Source organism: Oncorhynchus kisutch, linkage group LG14, assembly GCF_002021735.2.
Source record: "Oncorhynchus kisutch isolate 150728-3 linkage group LG14, Okis_V2, whole genome shotgun sequence".
In the NCBI taxonomy this organism is placed as follows: domain Eukaryota; kingdom Metazoa; phylum Chordata; class Actinopteri; order Salmoniformes; family Salmonidae; genus Oncorhynchus; species Oncorhynchus kisutch.
In genome coordinates this window covers 19,278,415-19,294,503 of record NC_034187.2, presented here as the reverse complement: position 1 = coordinate 19,294,503, position 16,089 = coordinate 19,278,415, and the positions used below count along the sequence as shown (strand labels likewise).

At 40.4% G+C, this 16,089-nt stretch overlaps 1 protein-coding gene across 1 annotated transcript in view; it reads left to right on the top strand.

The window, feature by feature from the left end:
* The first annotated feature begins 4,312 nt into the window (after nt 1-4,312).
* Nucleotides 4,313-16,089, top strand: part of LOC109904214 (leucine-rich repeat and fibronectin type-III domain-containing protein 5) — a 50,448-nt gene continuing 38,671 nt past the window's right edge. Inside the window, exon 1 of the mRNA XM_020501426.2 lies at nt 4,313-5,311. The gene's annotated coding sequence lies outside the window, so the exon portion shown is untranslated. The remainder of the gene's footprint in view (nt 5,312-16,089) is intronic.

Genomic DNA, 16,089 nt, shown 5'->3' with positions numbered 1-16,089 from the left:
GGTACCGCTTGCCGTGCGGTAGCAGAGAGAAAAGTCCATGACTAGGGTGGCTGGAGTCTTTTACTATTTTTAGGGCCTTCCTCTGACACCACCTGGTATAGAGGTCCTGGATGGCAGGAAGCTTCGCCACAGTGATGTACTGGGAGATACGCACTACCCTCTCTTGTACCTTGCAGTCAGAGGCCGAGCAGTTGCCATACCAAGCAGTGATGCAACCTGTCAGGATACTCTCGATGGTGCAGCTGTAGAACCTTTTGAGGATCTGAGGACCCATGCCAAATCTCTTCAGTTTCCTGAGGGGAATAGGCTTTGTCGTGCCCTCTTCACGACTTTTGATATTTGAAAAATCTCAAATCTCAAATCTATTTAGATTTGTTTCACACTTTTTGGTTACTACATGATTGCATATGTGTTATATCATAGTGTTGATGTCTTCACTATTATTCTATAATGTAGAAAATAGTAAAAATAAAGAAAAACCCTTGAATGAGTAGGTGTTCTAAAACTTTTGACTGGTAGTGTAGGTGATATATAGGGCATTCGGAAAGTATTCAGACCCCTTCCCTTTTTCCACATTTTGTTACATTACAGCCTTATTCTAAAATGCATTCAATAAAAAAAAATATCATCAATCTACACACACTACACCTTAATGACAAAGTAAAAACAGGTTTATTAAAAACAAAAAACAGAAATGCCTTATTTACATAAGTATTCAGACCCTTTGCTATGAAACTCAAAAATGAGCTCAGGTGCATCCTGTTTCCATTGACGATCCTTGAGATATTTCTACAACTTGATTGGTCAATTTAATTGTTTGGACATGATTTGGAAATGTCCCTCAAAGCAAAAACTAAGCCCTAAGAGAGCCCTTGTTTCTCTATGGTGTAGTAGGTCAGGGCGTGACTAGGGGGTGTTCCAGATGAAAATTTCTATGTTGGTGTTTTGGTATGGTTCCCAATTAGAGGCAGCTGGTAATCATTGCCTCTAATTGGGGATCATATTTAAATAGCTATTTTTCCCACCTGTGTTTGTGGGATATTGTTTTTGTGTTTTGTGCATGTAGCACCACGTAGTCACGTTCCATTGTTTGTGTTACTGTGTTTGGGCACTACGACTTCACGTTCTTTAAGTTTTCTTGTTTTGTTTCTAGTTTCACTTTGTATTAAAAAGATGTGGAACTCAATGCATGCTGCGCCTTGGTCCGCTCATTTTGAAGAACGTGACAGGAGGAATTGTCTTTAGAGCTCCAAGACAGCATTGTGTTGAGGCACAGATCTGGGCAAGGGTACTTAAAAATGTCTGCAGCATTGAAGGTCCCCGAGAACCCAGTGGCCTCTATCTTTCTTAAATGGAAGAAGTTTGGAACCACCAAGACTCTTCCTAGAGCTGGGCGCCTGCCAAAACTGAGCAATCTGGGGAGAAGGGCCTTGGCCGATGGTCAATATGACAGAGCTCCAGAGTTCCTCTGTGGAGATGGGAGAACCTTCCAGAAGGAGAACCATCTCTGCAGCTCTCCACCAAGCAGGCCTTTGTGGTAGTGGCCAGATAGAAGCCACTCCTTAGTAAAAGGCACATGACATCCTGTTTGGAGTTTGCCAGAAGGCACCTAAAGAACTCTAAGACCATGAGAAATAAGATTCTCTGGTCTGATGAAACCAAGAATGAACTCTTTGGTCTGAATGCCAAGCGTCACGTCTGGAGGAAACCTGGCACCATCCCTACGGTGAAGCATGGTGGTGGCAGCATCATGCTGTGGGGTGTTTTTCAGCAGCAGGGACTGGGAGACTAGTCAGGAATGAGGGAAAGATGAATGGAGCAAAGTGCAGAGAGATCCTTGATGAAAACCTGCTCCAGAGTGCTCAGGACCTTCAACAAAGTACTGAATAAAGTGTCTGAATACTTATGTAAATGTTATATTTACGTTTTTTATTTGGTATACATTTGCAAGCATTTCTAAAAAACAGTTTTTGTTTTGTCATTATTTGGGTATTGTGTGTAAATTGATGAGGGGGGGGGGGGGGGAAACAACTCAATCCATTTTAAAATAAGGCTGTAAAGTAACTAAATGTGGAAAGGTCAAGGGGTCTGAATACTTTCCGAATGCACTGTAACCTAACCATGGCCATAATAACTTTACTTCAGATGTCGTTATTGGGTGCTATTGTTCCATCTGTGTGGAGCGGTCTTGAGAGCATATTGTATGGAAACTACACAACTCTGAGAGGTGGTGGTCTGTAATATATGATTAAATGCTTGTGGGTAAAGCCCCCTTTCCTCTAATGATTGTCTAAGAATTATAATATAATTTCAGTGAGTCTGTATTTTCTGTAGATGATTGAGTATTTGTGACAGAAGTAATGTGTGTGGTGTACTGCAGAGGGAGCTGGTGGGAGGGGCTATAGGAGAATGGGCTCGTTGTAACAGCTGGAATGGAATAAATGGAATGGTATCAAACACATCAAACATATGGAAACCACATTTGACTCCGTTGCTTTAATTCCATTCCAGCCATTACAATGAGCATGTCTTCCTATAGCTCATTCCACCAGCCTCCACTGGTGTACTGTTTTCAGACAAAAAATACTAAAGTTTCACAATAGTTTGATAACAGATATAGTATGTCGGTCAAATAAATTTGTTTTCTTCCCGGAAGTGTTCTTTGTGAGCCATTGTTACATATTACAACAGCTGTCCGCAGGGTAACTCATTAGAATAACCATCAATGGGTAATCTTTTGATGGTTTAATGACTTGAGAATCCCCAGTAGAGACCATGTAATCAATACAAATAGAGGCCCTGGAAGCTCATTGACATAGAATGTACAAGTATCTGATGTAAAATGTGTTGTATAATAAGCACCAATGAGAGAACAGGGAATAGGGGTATCCACTAGTGTTTAGGGTTTCCCAAATTCGGTCCTGGGGACCACAAGGGGTGCACGTTTTTGTTTTTGCCATAGCACTACACAGCTGATTCAAATAATCAACTAATTATCAAGCTTTGATAATATGAATCAGCTGTGTAGTGTTCAGGGAAAAACCCAAACGTGCACCCCTTGGCGTCCCGAGGGCCGTGTTTGTCAAACACTGTTGCAGAGTTTCCCAAAGTTAGGAGATTGCAGAATCTTCAACGTCATCGAACATTAGTTTACACTGGCGTGCTAATGAGGCATGGCAGCTGGGAACTATAGCCCTACATCATTCCAGTATAATTGTAATACAAATGCGACAAGAATTTGCTTCGAAAATGCAGAAACCTTTAAGATGTTAAACAAATATATTAAAGTTCTGTACTCGAGTCCCTTGATGCCATTGAAGAAGTTGGCGCTGTCCCTGGGGCTGAATCGCTCGTGAAACTCCAGTATTGAAAAATAATTGTGTAGAGATTAGTTCTGTCCATGGTACTGAATCGCTCGCTGAAGCAGTGTATATGTGTTCGCGCTGTCCGTAGTGCTAAATCCCTCAAGGTAGTAGCTCGAGTATAACAGTAAACTTGCATTGATCAAGTCCATTACAGTAAACATGCGTTGATGAAGTCCTTGTAAACGGAGTAAATTTCAACAGGTAGGTTGTACAAGGTTAAAACAGGTTCGTAGAACATGTCCAGACTCTATTGACATAATAACTCCACTGTAGATGTAGATACCGTCTGCATGTTCCTTCTGAGTGGAGAAGCCTTGTCTTGAAGGCACTGAGTCGCATCCAGTGAAATGTATTTATTGTAAGAGCTCAAGTTTCTACTGAGAAGCATTGACTTGCGCTATTACAACTGCAGTAACACAACACACACACCATTTGGAAGTAATCTGAAACCTGGTATCCCACTCAAAAATGATGTCAGACTCCCATGTTATCAGCATTGCTGTGCGAATGAATAGGATATGGCGGGGTATACGTAAACATCAGGTACGTTGTTAGAGGAGCCAATATCCTACCCTTGCGATATTCCGTGCAGTTACCCAATAGACTTCAGTTGCCGTTGCTAAATTTAGTAAATGTTTTATAAACTACGTAAAGGCATAACGTCTGCGAAGACTATAAACTATACTATAGTCAGTATCCCTCTTAATTGTTAGTGCAAAAACTACAACAGATGTATTAATAATTGTCAATTGTAAAAGTTATGCAACAAAAGAGTCGGGTGCGTGCAGTCGGTTTCCTCCAAGATTATGCACGGGATCCTATTGTTTGACATCAGAGCGGTTCGATTGCCCATGTGGCGTCGTTCTTTAGGCCTACCTCTTTTGTTCAATGCAATACTATCCCGTCTTCCCTGCAAAAGCTCTACCACCAGCACTTCTTTAGCAGGTCCCACAGAGTGAAAGGCTGAATCAAGGAGTACGAACGAACGTGCGTATGAGCCAATCCGTGATGACTTCCTCCCATGTTTTTCCAATCGAAAGGAGAGGGAAAATAGCAAACATCACATGTCCCAGTAACTGCTGCTAAAGCTCTTAGTTTGTTAAATCTTCTCGACTGGTAGAACTAAGTATTTGGGGGGAGGGAAGCACAACGATGGCAATAGGGGGAGAACCGCTCATTTGTGCAGTGTAATGTGCGTCCTTTCTTTTTGGTCGAGATTTCAAATCGAAACTCCATTGAGCAGCATATATTTGGATAATAAAGCGCTGTTGCGGGGCGGAATAGCTGAGAATACACTGAAGAAGGACTGAAGGAGCAAGCATTTTGATAACTTGGATGGAGGGCAAGCGGCACTCAGTCACTGTGGATTAACTCGGCGTAGAGGTACAGCGGGGGAAGTGCGTTTAAGGTGCAGACGTGCAAAGGTCTCCCTGCTGAGAGTTGATCCGAGTTCCCCATAGCAGCCACTTTATCGCACTCGGCTGCAGAGACGTGCGATCGGCTAAATAGAGCAAGCCGGTGTTACTGCGGAGGAAAGCCTCTACTATTGTGAGGTGTGTCGACGAGCGGCAGGAGAATGGCAAGGGCTTTAGCGAGTCTGAGGGAAAACCAAACGCCCGTTTTTCAGCAAAGGATTCTGTCGAACGGCGTTGGAATTTGACTCTTTCTGTGTTGGTTTATTTGGATCTTTATTTTAAACTCGGAAGAAAAGCACAAGTGGATTGCATTCTGAGGGGTACAAACCAATGGCATATTACTCGGGCACTCTGAATAGATGGGCTGTGCGGAATTGTGCGCTATGAAATCCAGCGCACCTTGCATCGATATAATTTAGCCAAAATCCAATGGAGCAAAACAAAAAGGCACATGGGAAAATATGAAATGTGAGAAAATTCGATTCCCCTGACCCTCGGTGCTCAGATCAGGACGGGCGTTCCTCCTTCAAGGTAAACTTTTACACTTTAGATGTTAAGAATGTTTGTACATTTTCATCCGTCCTTTTTGTGTTTTTTGGTTCGTCGTTTGTCGACATATAGAACAAAACCGTGTTAAGATGTGGGCTACTATTGTCAAGGCTGAACCCATTAGGTTCCAAAGCAGAATAACCTGCAGGACGTTGTTGAAAACTAGGTGTGAGCAGTACAACCAGGTATTCAGGTACATCGCAAGGTCAAAAATAAGCCTGAATGAATATGGGTCGTTTAAAGGAATTCAGTCTGTCCGACTGCAATATTATGAATTTGAGGGTATGGGTGTAGATAAAAATTACGCAGTGGTATCATTTGTTTGGCCAGGTCGCTGGTTGAAATGTTATACATAGCCTACACAGCACCACAACTGAGCCTATCTATCGTTAGGCCTGTTCTATCATTATCTTGATTTGGGTGAATGTGGTATATTGGCATTTTACTAGGATCCCCATTATTTATTAGGATCATCACTATTCCTGGGGTCCAAAATGTGATGGTAATGATGGTGTGGGTGTGTGTGTGGGTGTGTTAACGCAGGCACCCTCTTTTACTGCCTCACCCTGTCACGAGGAGCTAGATTGAAATCACCTCTATTTATATGCAAGCTGAGTTACCATGCCAATTCAGCTTGATAGATAACTCCGCTAAATGTCCCCCATGAAATGTGTGTACTAAATGTAGGCTACCCATGCATGTTACAATAGTCTTCAACCTTGGCATAGGTTCAAATGATGATAGAGGATTCAGGCGTCGTCATCTTCTTACCCTATCCTAGGCGATACATCATGCTCACTACCATGGCACCACTGTCTGGCTGCTTGATGGAGCCCACATAACCACCCACATATGCTTGATGCACTGGGATTACATGTATAGAGATCATACGTAAATTAGCAACCTTATTCTATAATAATCCTTTGGTGAGACATGGAGTTCATATTTGCTATGTATAGGTAAAGGCAATGCATGGATGTTATTTAGAATGGCAACAATGTGTCCTAGGAAATTTTACAACTTACGCAGTGTTCTTGCGCGCGTATTTGTGTTTTGAGTTAGCGTTCTGTACTTGTGGTACCATTTGTGCATCAAAACTATGGCATCTAGTGAGCACAATAGACTACGTCAATGCCCATTTGAATTCCATATCACAAGGCGTTTATTTTATTTCAGCAACGCTGGTTATCCGGTAGGCTATCTTTACGCACGTGCGCTTCTATAAATCGCATCTGATAAACACGACATATTTCAATACTTCAGACACCACGACATGTCATCCTTAACGGGGCAGGGTAGCTGCCATGGTTTTGGTGTCAACAATGTGTTTGTTGTGCTTTATAGTCAAACGTGTGCTATTTTATGGCGTCATTATGAGGAGACAATGACAAGTCTCTGTGTTCTGATGAGGCTTACCTGCGCATGTTTATCCATTGACATGTATCTCACACCTGTCACATGAAAGCATATGGGCAAAGCACTATTATTACCATATATGAAGTTGATTTTCACATTTACTTCTATATGGCAGGGGAATAGAAAACAAATAGGTAGGCAGTTCAGCAGCCCCTGTCAATTCCTAAACCGCTCTTAGAAATGGTTGACATATTAATTTGTTTTTGAACGCACATTGTGATATGCTACATAATTAATTTCACTTAATAAACAGTAGTTATGTAATGTACAGTTCCATGTACTGTATGTAAAGGTGTTCTGTACTCCATATCCTCTGACCAAGTATATAGGTAAACTGAGCTGCAGCTCCCCTGCCAGTGGCTGGTGGTGCTATAATTCAATTTATGCTACTGTACCTCCAAGTCCATACTGCTGCCTGCTGGAGCTCTGAGGGGCTGGGCAGAACTGAAGACGGACAGCAGCTTTATCCTACAACCTATAGACCTACGGGTGGAGTGGAGAGTGGAATGTATTTTTGATAAACACATTGGCCTGTATTCAAAAGAAAATATTGTATAGTGCATTATGTCTTCATTTTTAGACCTGTGGACTTCTTCAATTGTTGTGATATCATTTGAAAGATCTGTCTTTTTTTTTTTATCTGTGAGGGATTTGGGCCGTTGGAGATGTAGTGGCAGCGGTCCCTGTAGCTCTGAGACGTGTTTTAATTACACTAGCAGTGCTTAAGACCCCGTGATGTCGCGAGCCTGAGCCAAGGAAGTAAAGAGCACGGTGTGATGATCCTGCTGTTACTGTGATAGGGTAACTGAGGGAATCAAACGCTGCAAAACAACATCCTCCCCCAGGCAGGATTAGCACCACACTCTACCTGGGTGCTCAACAAGTACATACTGTATCCTCTAGTCTACTACAGCATACTGCCTTTGATATGCCCTCTGGGTGCATGTGTGAGGAGTTACCATGACATACAGTATTTGAACACATTTCCAGCCAATATTACTTGTTCTTACAGAGAGCATACGATCAGCAAGTACTTACGGTCCTCTACCACACCATCTTTATGCCTTTGATATGCATGTTCTTTTCTCATCTGTGTGAAGACATACCATGACAGGTTTGAACACATTTATTGATACATGAGACATGAGACATGTGTCTCAGACAGATAAGTGTTAGCAGATGTGTGACTTGACAGCTCTGGTGGGATGAAACCTGGATAGAGTCGAACATTAAACTAGACATAGCACTCAGCTAAAATTCATGTGACCCATTTATGCCGAGTTAGTGTAACCCAAGATGCCTGTTTCCTTTCTAGAGATGTTATGTTTTACCATGATGTAGTATATGCTCTATGCTGTGTTTACCAAATGTTGCATATCCATGTGTCTTTTTTGCATCATATGCTGTCAATGAAACTGGTGATGCGGGGACTGTTATAGTTTGTTCAAGAGTTCAGCACCATGGACAGTTACAAGTGAGATTGTGTCAGAAGTTTGGGAGGCTAGAAGTGTTAGTGTCAGAACCATGGACAGCTCCTCGCTTTTGATCTAGGTTCTGCATGGTAGAGTGCACACAACAGGGTAGGTCAGCTGGTAGAGCATGTCGTTTGTGACGTCAAGGTTATGTGTTCGATTCTTACGGGGGACCAGTACAAAAAAGTAAGAGAATGTATGCACTAGAGGTCGACTGATTAATTAGGGCCGATTTCAAGTTTTCATAACAATCGATAATCAGCATTTTTGGACACCTATCATGGCCGATTGCATTGCACTCCACGAGGAGACTGCGTGGCAGGCTGACTACCTGTTATGCGAGTGCAGCAAGGAGCCAAGGTAAGGTGCTAGCTAGCATTAAACGTATCTTTTAAAAAACAATCAATCTTAACATAATCACTAGTTAACTACACATGGTTGATGATATTACTAGTTTATCTAGCTTGTCCTGCGTTGCATATAACTGATGCGGTGCCTGTTAATTTATCATTGAATCATAGCCTACTTCGCGAAATTGGTGATTTAACAAGCACATTCGTGAAAAAAGCACTGTCGTTGCACCAATGTGTACCTAACATAAACATCAACGCCTTTCTTAAAATCAATACACAAATATAGATTTTTAAACCTGCATATTTAGTTAATATTGCATGATAACATGAATTTCTTTTAACGAGGGGAAATGTGTCACTTCTCTGGCATTCTGTGCAATAGAGTCAGGGTATATGCAGCAGTTTGGGCCGCCTGGCTCGTTGCGAACTGTGTGAAGACTATTTATTTCGAACAAAGACAGCCAACTTCGCCAAAAGGGGGATGATTTAACAAAAGCACATTTGCGAAAAAAGCACAAGCGTTGAATGTACCTAACCATAAACATCAATGTCTTTCTTAAAATCAATACACAGAAGTATATTTTATTAAGCCTGCATATTTAGTTCAGGGTATATGCGAACCTGCATATGCAGAGTCAGGGTATATGCAACAGTTTGGGCTGCCTGGCTCGTTGTGAACTAATTTGCCAGAATTTTACGTAATTATGACATAACATTGAAGGTTGTGCAATGTAATAGGAATATTTAGACTTATGGATGCCACCCTTTAGATAAAATACGTAACGGTTCCGTATTTCACTGAAAGAATAAACGTTTTGTTTTCGAAATGATAGTTTCCGGATTTGACCATATTAATGACCTAAGGCTCGTATTTCTGTGTGTTATTATGTTATAATTACGTATATGATTTGATATTTGTTAGAGCAGTCTGACTGAGCAGTGGTAGGCAGCAGCAGGCTCGTAAGCATTCATTCAAACAGCACTTTCTTGCGTTTGCCAGCAGCTCTTCGCTGTGCTTCAAGCATTGAGCTGTTTATGACTTCAAGCCCATCAACTCCGGAGTTAGCAGGGTGCGCGCTAATAGCGTTTCAATCGGTGACGTCACTTGCTCTGAGACCTTGAAGTAGTTGTTCCCCTTGCTCTGCAAGGGCCGTGGCTTTTGTGGAGCGATGGGTAACGATGCTTCGAGGGTAGCTGTTGTCGATGTGTTCCTGGTTCGAGCCCAGGTAGGGGTGAGGAGAGACAGAAGCTACACTGTTACACTGGCAATACTGAAGTGCCTATAAGAACATCCAATAGTCAAAGGCATATGACATACAAATGGTATAGAGAGAAACAGTCCTATAATAAAACTTCTTACCTGGGAATACTGAAGACTCATGTTAAAAGGAACCACCAGCTTTTATATGTTCTCATGTTCTGAGCAAGGAACTTAAACATGAACTTTTTTACATGGCACATATTACATTTTTACTTTCTTCTGCAACACTTTGTTTTTGCATTATTTAAACCAAATTGAACGTTTGATTATTTATTTGATGCTAAATTGATTTTATTGGTGTATTATATTAAGTTAAACTAAAAGTGTTCATTCAGTATTGTTGTAATTGTCATTATTACAAATAAATAAATACGTTAAAAAAATCGGCCGATTAATCGGTATCAGCTTATTTGGTCCTCCAATAATCGGTATCGATATCAGCATTGAAAAATCATAATCGGTCGACCTCTAGTATGCACTCACTACTGTAGGTTGCTCTGGATATTATGCTCAAATGTAAATGTTTCAAGCTCATTCATTAACTGGGAACCATGGACAGAAACCATATTTTCTGTTTGCTTAAATATACTGTACTGTAGGTTTTTCTGCTCCCAAAACAGCTTTGATATGAGGCTTATGAGAGAGATGTATTTATAATCTATCTGACCTTTATGTGATTGGATTTTGTGGTAATCATTATTCTTAGCATTTAATTACCTACTGTGTTTGTAGTGTTTAAGGATGTATTAGTTTTTATGATTTGTTAATGGCTAAACAAGGAGTTAATTGTTGAGTCAATTTTAAAAGTCACCAGGCAGCATTGCCTTTAAGCACGAGGTTAATAGAGATTGGGCCAAAGTGGATTGCTGGATATGTACATTTAATTAAGAATAATTGAATGAAATGCCAATCAGAGGACCAGGTCTGCTAGACTCTGTATAAGCTGTATATCCAGATGGGATGTAAATAACATCTTATGGTTTAGATAAACCCTGATGGTCTGTTTAACACATGACAGACTGGCTAGACACCTAGTATGGCAATAGATCCCTTTACTGATCCTAAATCCATGATCCAGGATTAACTTGAAAGATTACACAATACTTTTACCTTACTGATAGGTAAATTAACCTTTGTTGTTTTGGATTTCAAATTAAAAAATAACTATTGGTTTGTGATATTTAATGTATGCAAGTTTTTAGGAGAGTTTTTACTTATGGTATAGACAAAACCCTGGTATCTAATGTACCTTATTTAAGAGAGCATAGAATCAGACTGACATAGATCGTTGCCAAGGAATCTGTGGAGTCCTAACGCTTCTGGAGGATCCCAAACCCAATCTGGAGTTACGGTTCATTAGCGTAGGAGAAAACTTCAGCTGGGAACGACTAATCAAAACCACCAGGTATTTCAATGTTTTAATTTCCTTAATTTGTTGTTCCTCTAGTTGTTTATGTGGGGTGAGCTTTGTGTCAGTGTGTCATTGTAATGTGGTGACTAGAATGGGCTCCTCTGTCTGTCTGTGAGTGGGATGTACTTTGAGGGGTGTTTGTCTGTGATAATGAGCTGTCAAGGTGACAGCGGTGGGTTGTTTTGATCTTGCAACCACCCGCTGGTTTAAACAGGAGAAAAGTGGCAGTCAGGAATGGTAATAGTTTCTGTGGTGAAGGCTAGTGAGTCTGTCATGCGGTTACGCATTTGACTGATCAGGCACTGATCCCTAGTTACTCAAATATTGATAGATTGGTATGCACTGGGATAAATCTCAAATGAAATGACAGCAGAACTTCATGTTCTGTTATTTTTGCATCAGAGACACCAGGGATGTGCGCATACATATTTGTATATAAATTATTTCTCAGTTTACCTTCAGACAACATGTAAAACCACAGTAAGTGAGTCTATGGGAACAAGACCCATGAAATAATTATGTATTGAGACCCAAAAGGCAATTAATCTCAGAAGACCTGCCAACCACATGAGCAGGGGGATGGGATGGTTGGATGTTCGATTAGCATGGGCTATGTATAGAAAATGTTAAGTTAGCGAGTTCCACTGCTGATTTTTATTCTTCCACTCTAATCAAGGACTGATCGAGACCTGGGACACCAGGTGGGTGCATTTAATTATCAGGTAGAACAGAAAACTAGCAGTACTCCGAACCTCCAGCTCGGATTTGAATACCCCTGTTCTATAGCATGGGATAAGCATAGAAATTCAAATTTAAACCCACTAAGAAACATATGTATTCTGTTGATAGGGCAGGAGAGTTCATCTGTCTTAATCAACACTGAGAGGGAAAAATGGTTTAGTATAATCCCAGTATTTACCAAGAAGGGTCCCGAACCAGGCAAGTTATTCACAGTTGATGCAATTTTCTTTATTTATTATATTTTTCCATTTCTAGTTTCCAACATCACATTTTTTTGGGGGGGGGGTTATAGCTTTAATTTGATAAAACACATTTTTATCTCCCTCACCAACTTCAAACATCTGCTATCTGACCAGCTAACCGATCGCTGCAGCTGTACATAGTCTATCGGTAAATAGCCCACCCATTTTTACCTACCTCATCCCCATACTGTTTTTATTTATTTACTTTTCTGCTCTTTTGCACACCAGTATCTCTACCTGCACATGACCATCTGATCATTTATCACTCCAGTGTTAATCTGCTAAATTGTAATTATTTGCCTACCTCCTCATGCCTTTTGCACACAATGTATATAGACTCTCTTTTTTTTTCTTCTACTGTGTTATTGACTTGTTAATTGTTTACTCCATGTGTAACTCTGTGTTGTTGTCTGTTCACACTGCTATGCTTTATCTTGGCCAGGTCGCAGTTGCAAATGAGAACTTGTTCTCAACTAGCCTACCTGGTTAAATATAGGTTAAATAAAATAAAATAAAAAATCAGCAGAGCTGTCCTGGTGGTGCATTATTGGTCAATTTGCATTTGGGAAAATATTACCAGAAGTAGATGTATGGATGTGAGAGTGTATTTAGTGAAGCTAGAGTAGAAGGGATAAAACAATAATTTGCTATCAAATAGGTAGATGTATACATTCATAAAAACACCTTCATGACACATACAGTACCAGACAAAATGTTGGACACACCTACTCATTCCAGGGTTTTTCTTTATTTGTACTATTTTCTACTTTGTATAATAATAGTGAAGACATCAAAACTATGAAATAACACATGGAATCACGTAGTAACCAAAAAAGTGTTAAACAAATCAATTTTTTAAATGAATAATTTAGATTCTTCAAAGTAGTCACCCTTTGCCTTGATCACAGCTTTGCACACTCTTTGCGAGCTAATATACTATCTTCTTTCATGATGTGTAGTCTAGCCACTTTCAGTTAAAACATGAATATTCACAATATTCTCTTAGCCTATTAGGTGTTTGTAAATAGAAACATATCATAATACTATCTATCTATATAATCTTAATGCTTTGTGGGCAGCTATCAGCTTTTTGCGACTGTCAGTAAATTGTAGTGTGTAAGGTTCTGGGCCGACTTCCTGTAGTGTGATGAGATTAGTGTGAATAGGTGGGTATATCCTCTCCTCTGCCTGGCCTTAATCTGCCCAGCAACACACGGACCGGCCGTGCCCTGCTGTACATATGGCACATTTGACAAGATTACACACACTACTGATGGGAAAAGCCCTTTACGAGGCTTTGGCTGTGACAGAGGCAGAACTACAGACACGAGCTGCAGAGCTATTCTGTACAGTAACAATAAGTCATTTATTGGATTTATATAGTGCTTTTCTACCATCTGAGGTACTCAAAGCGCTTTACATAGTAATGGGGAAACTCACCTCATCCACCACCAATGTGTAGCACCCACCTGGGTGAGGAACGGCGACCATTTTGGTGCCAGAACGCTCACCACACATCAGCTTTCAGGTGGAGAGGTGAGGAGTGATATATGCCAATTGGGAATGATGCTTTGGCTGTGATAGAGGTAGAGCTACAGGAAACTACAGAGCCATTTTGGCTCACTACAGCACCGCCACACAGTGTTACCAGCAGCCCCACCTCCTTTTCTTAATCATATTACTCTAAAGGGCAGATTATTTAAAAAAATAACCTTCTTGTGATTTCAGTTTAAATGCAATTAGCCAAACCACACATTGATTTTAATAGCTGTTTTATGTATTGCATTTTCCAAGCAACCAACAAAGAGATCAGTGGTTTAAACCATATAGATCATTGGTGCTTTGATTTGGTTTGACCACCTGGGGTCTGTTCCCACAACTGTCTTATTGTGATTAAACAGCTGATGTATAGCTATATACAGCTGTGTGTGTGTGTGTCTGTATATCAGTGTGATAGCCAGACTACTAAATTAATGATACCCAAACTATCTGCACTGACTCTATCTTGCACCAACCCTACGCACTCTCACTATACTTTATATGCACACCATATACACACTCACTCACACACACTACACTGTCACTCCCACACAAATCCCTAACACATTTTCTTCAAACACTTATATGCACACCATATACACACTGACTAGACTTTATATGCACACCATATACACACTCACTCACACACACTACACTGTCACTCCCACACAAATCCCTAACACATTCTCTTCAAACACTACATGCACACACGCACACACACATAACACACACTACATGCACACACGCACACACACATAACACACACGCATACCGATACAACACAAACAAACAAACATACACACACGCACACACTTTTACACTTGCTAACTTTTGTTATTGACCAAATACTTATTTTCCACCATAATTTGCAAATAAATTCATAAAAAATCCTACAATGTGATTTTCTGGATTTTTTTTCTCATTTTGTCTGTCATAGTTGAAGTGTACCTATGATGAAAATTACAGGCCTCTCTCATCTTTTTAAGTGGGAGAACTTGCACAATTGGTGGCTGACTAAATACTTTTTTGCCCCACTGTATATAATTATTTATTTATTTTACTCTGCATTGTTGTACAGGTTCGTAAGCAAACATTTCACTGTAAAGTCTACACAAATTGTATTCGGTGCATGTGATGAATACAATGTTATTTGATTTGTTATTAGGGTTTATCATTTGGCACCATACTCAGGATACTGCTAGTGATTGACCACTGTACCAGACCTTCAAATGGGTTTCTTTCTAACACTTCAGCAGGACTTGATGAGCTTGCCTGGTGGATATGAATATATGCATGAATAGTGATGTTCCTTTGGCACCATACTCAGGATACTGCTAATGATGCACGTTAAGGTAGCCAGTCTGGTAGAGTGTACAGTGTGTATGTCCTGCATCACGTTTAGTGAGATGGAGCATGGAACCCTAATCCCCAACTCTTATGAGGTGGCAGCCATCTGTCCTGGCTGGCTTGTGTTCTATTATTAACAACCCTTTCCTGTAGTCAAATGACCTAGTGGCCTCATGGGTGGAATGTTATTCATATTTATCATCATTTCATAAGTTATGTATATATATATATATTACTGCCAAAAATCTGGTGTTTCCATGTCAAACAGTTTTGTTATATTTCAGTCTTCTGTGATGTATATAACGTGTAATAATGGGATGCAAAACTCAAAATGTAATACATTTCAACTCTATATCTGACATGGTACAACCATGTGTGTGAGGTGTATACTTCTGTTTCAAAGTAGATTCTCTATGTGACCCTGATTTAGCCCACTGCAATAAAAGGTTGACGAGTGCTGTGGATTGACAGAATGGCTAATTCTGTGGCGATGTAGCCTATAACATACTTGGCCTATTATTGGGAAATCGCCATAATTCAGACATGCAGTGTATTTATCAGAGATGAGATCGAATAACAACATCAAGGCAAAATAAGAGTTTTGGTCTGTATTCAATATGTATCACCGAAGTAAAGGTCATTTCAGATTGAGACGGCATATGCAACTTTACATCGAATGCAGTCTGTGACTGTTGGAACATTGTCAACCGCGCTATAAAGTGTATTTTCTGTGCTACGGACTGAATAGGAATCTAAATCTAGATTCCAGGATATTTAGATATTCCTGACGCGTTGTGATAACGGAGTTTGGGTTTCAGGTTCTATGGTGCATCTGATCTGAGTGTTCTCTGAGAGCCACCTCTTATATTGCTCCACACACAGTAATGAATTGGAATAGCTTTGTGCACATCTGTATTCAGCATAGAGGCCACAGTGTGATACTATAATGGTGTCTCTTGCTTCATTGAGGATGGGCTC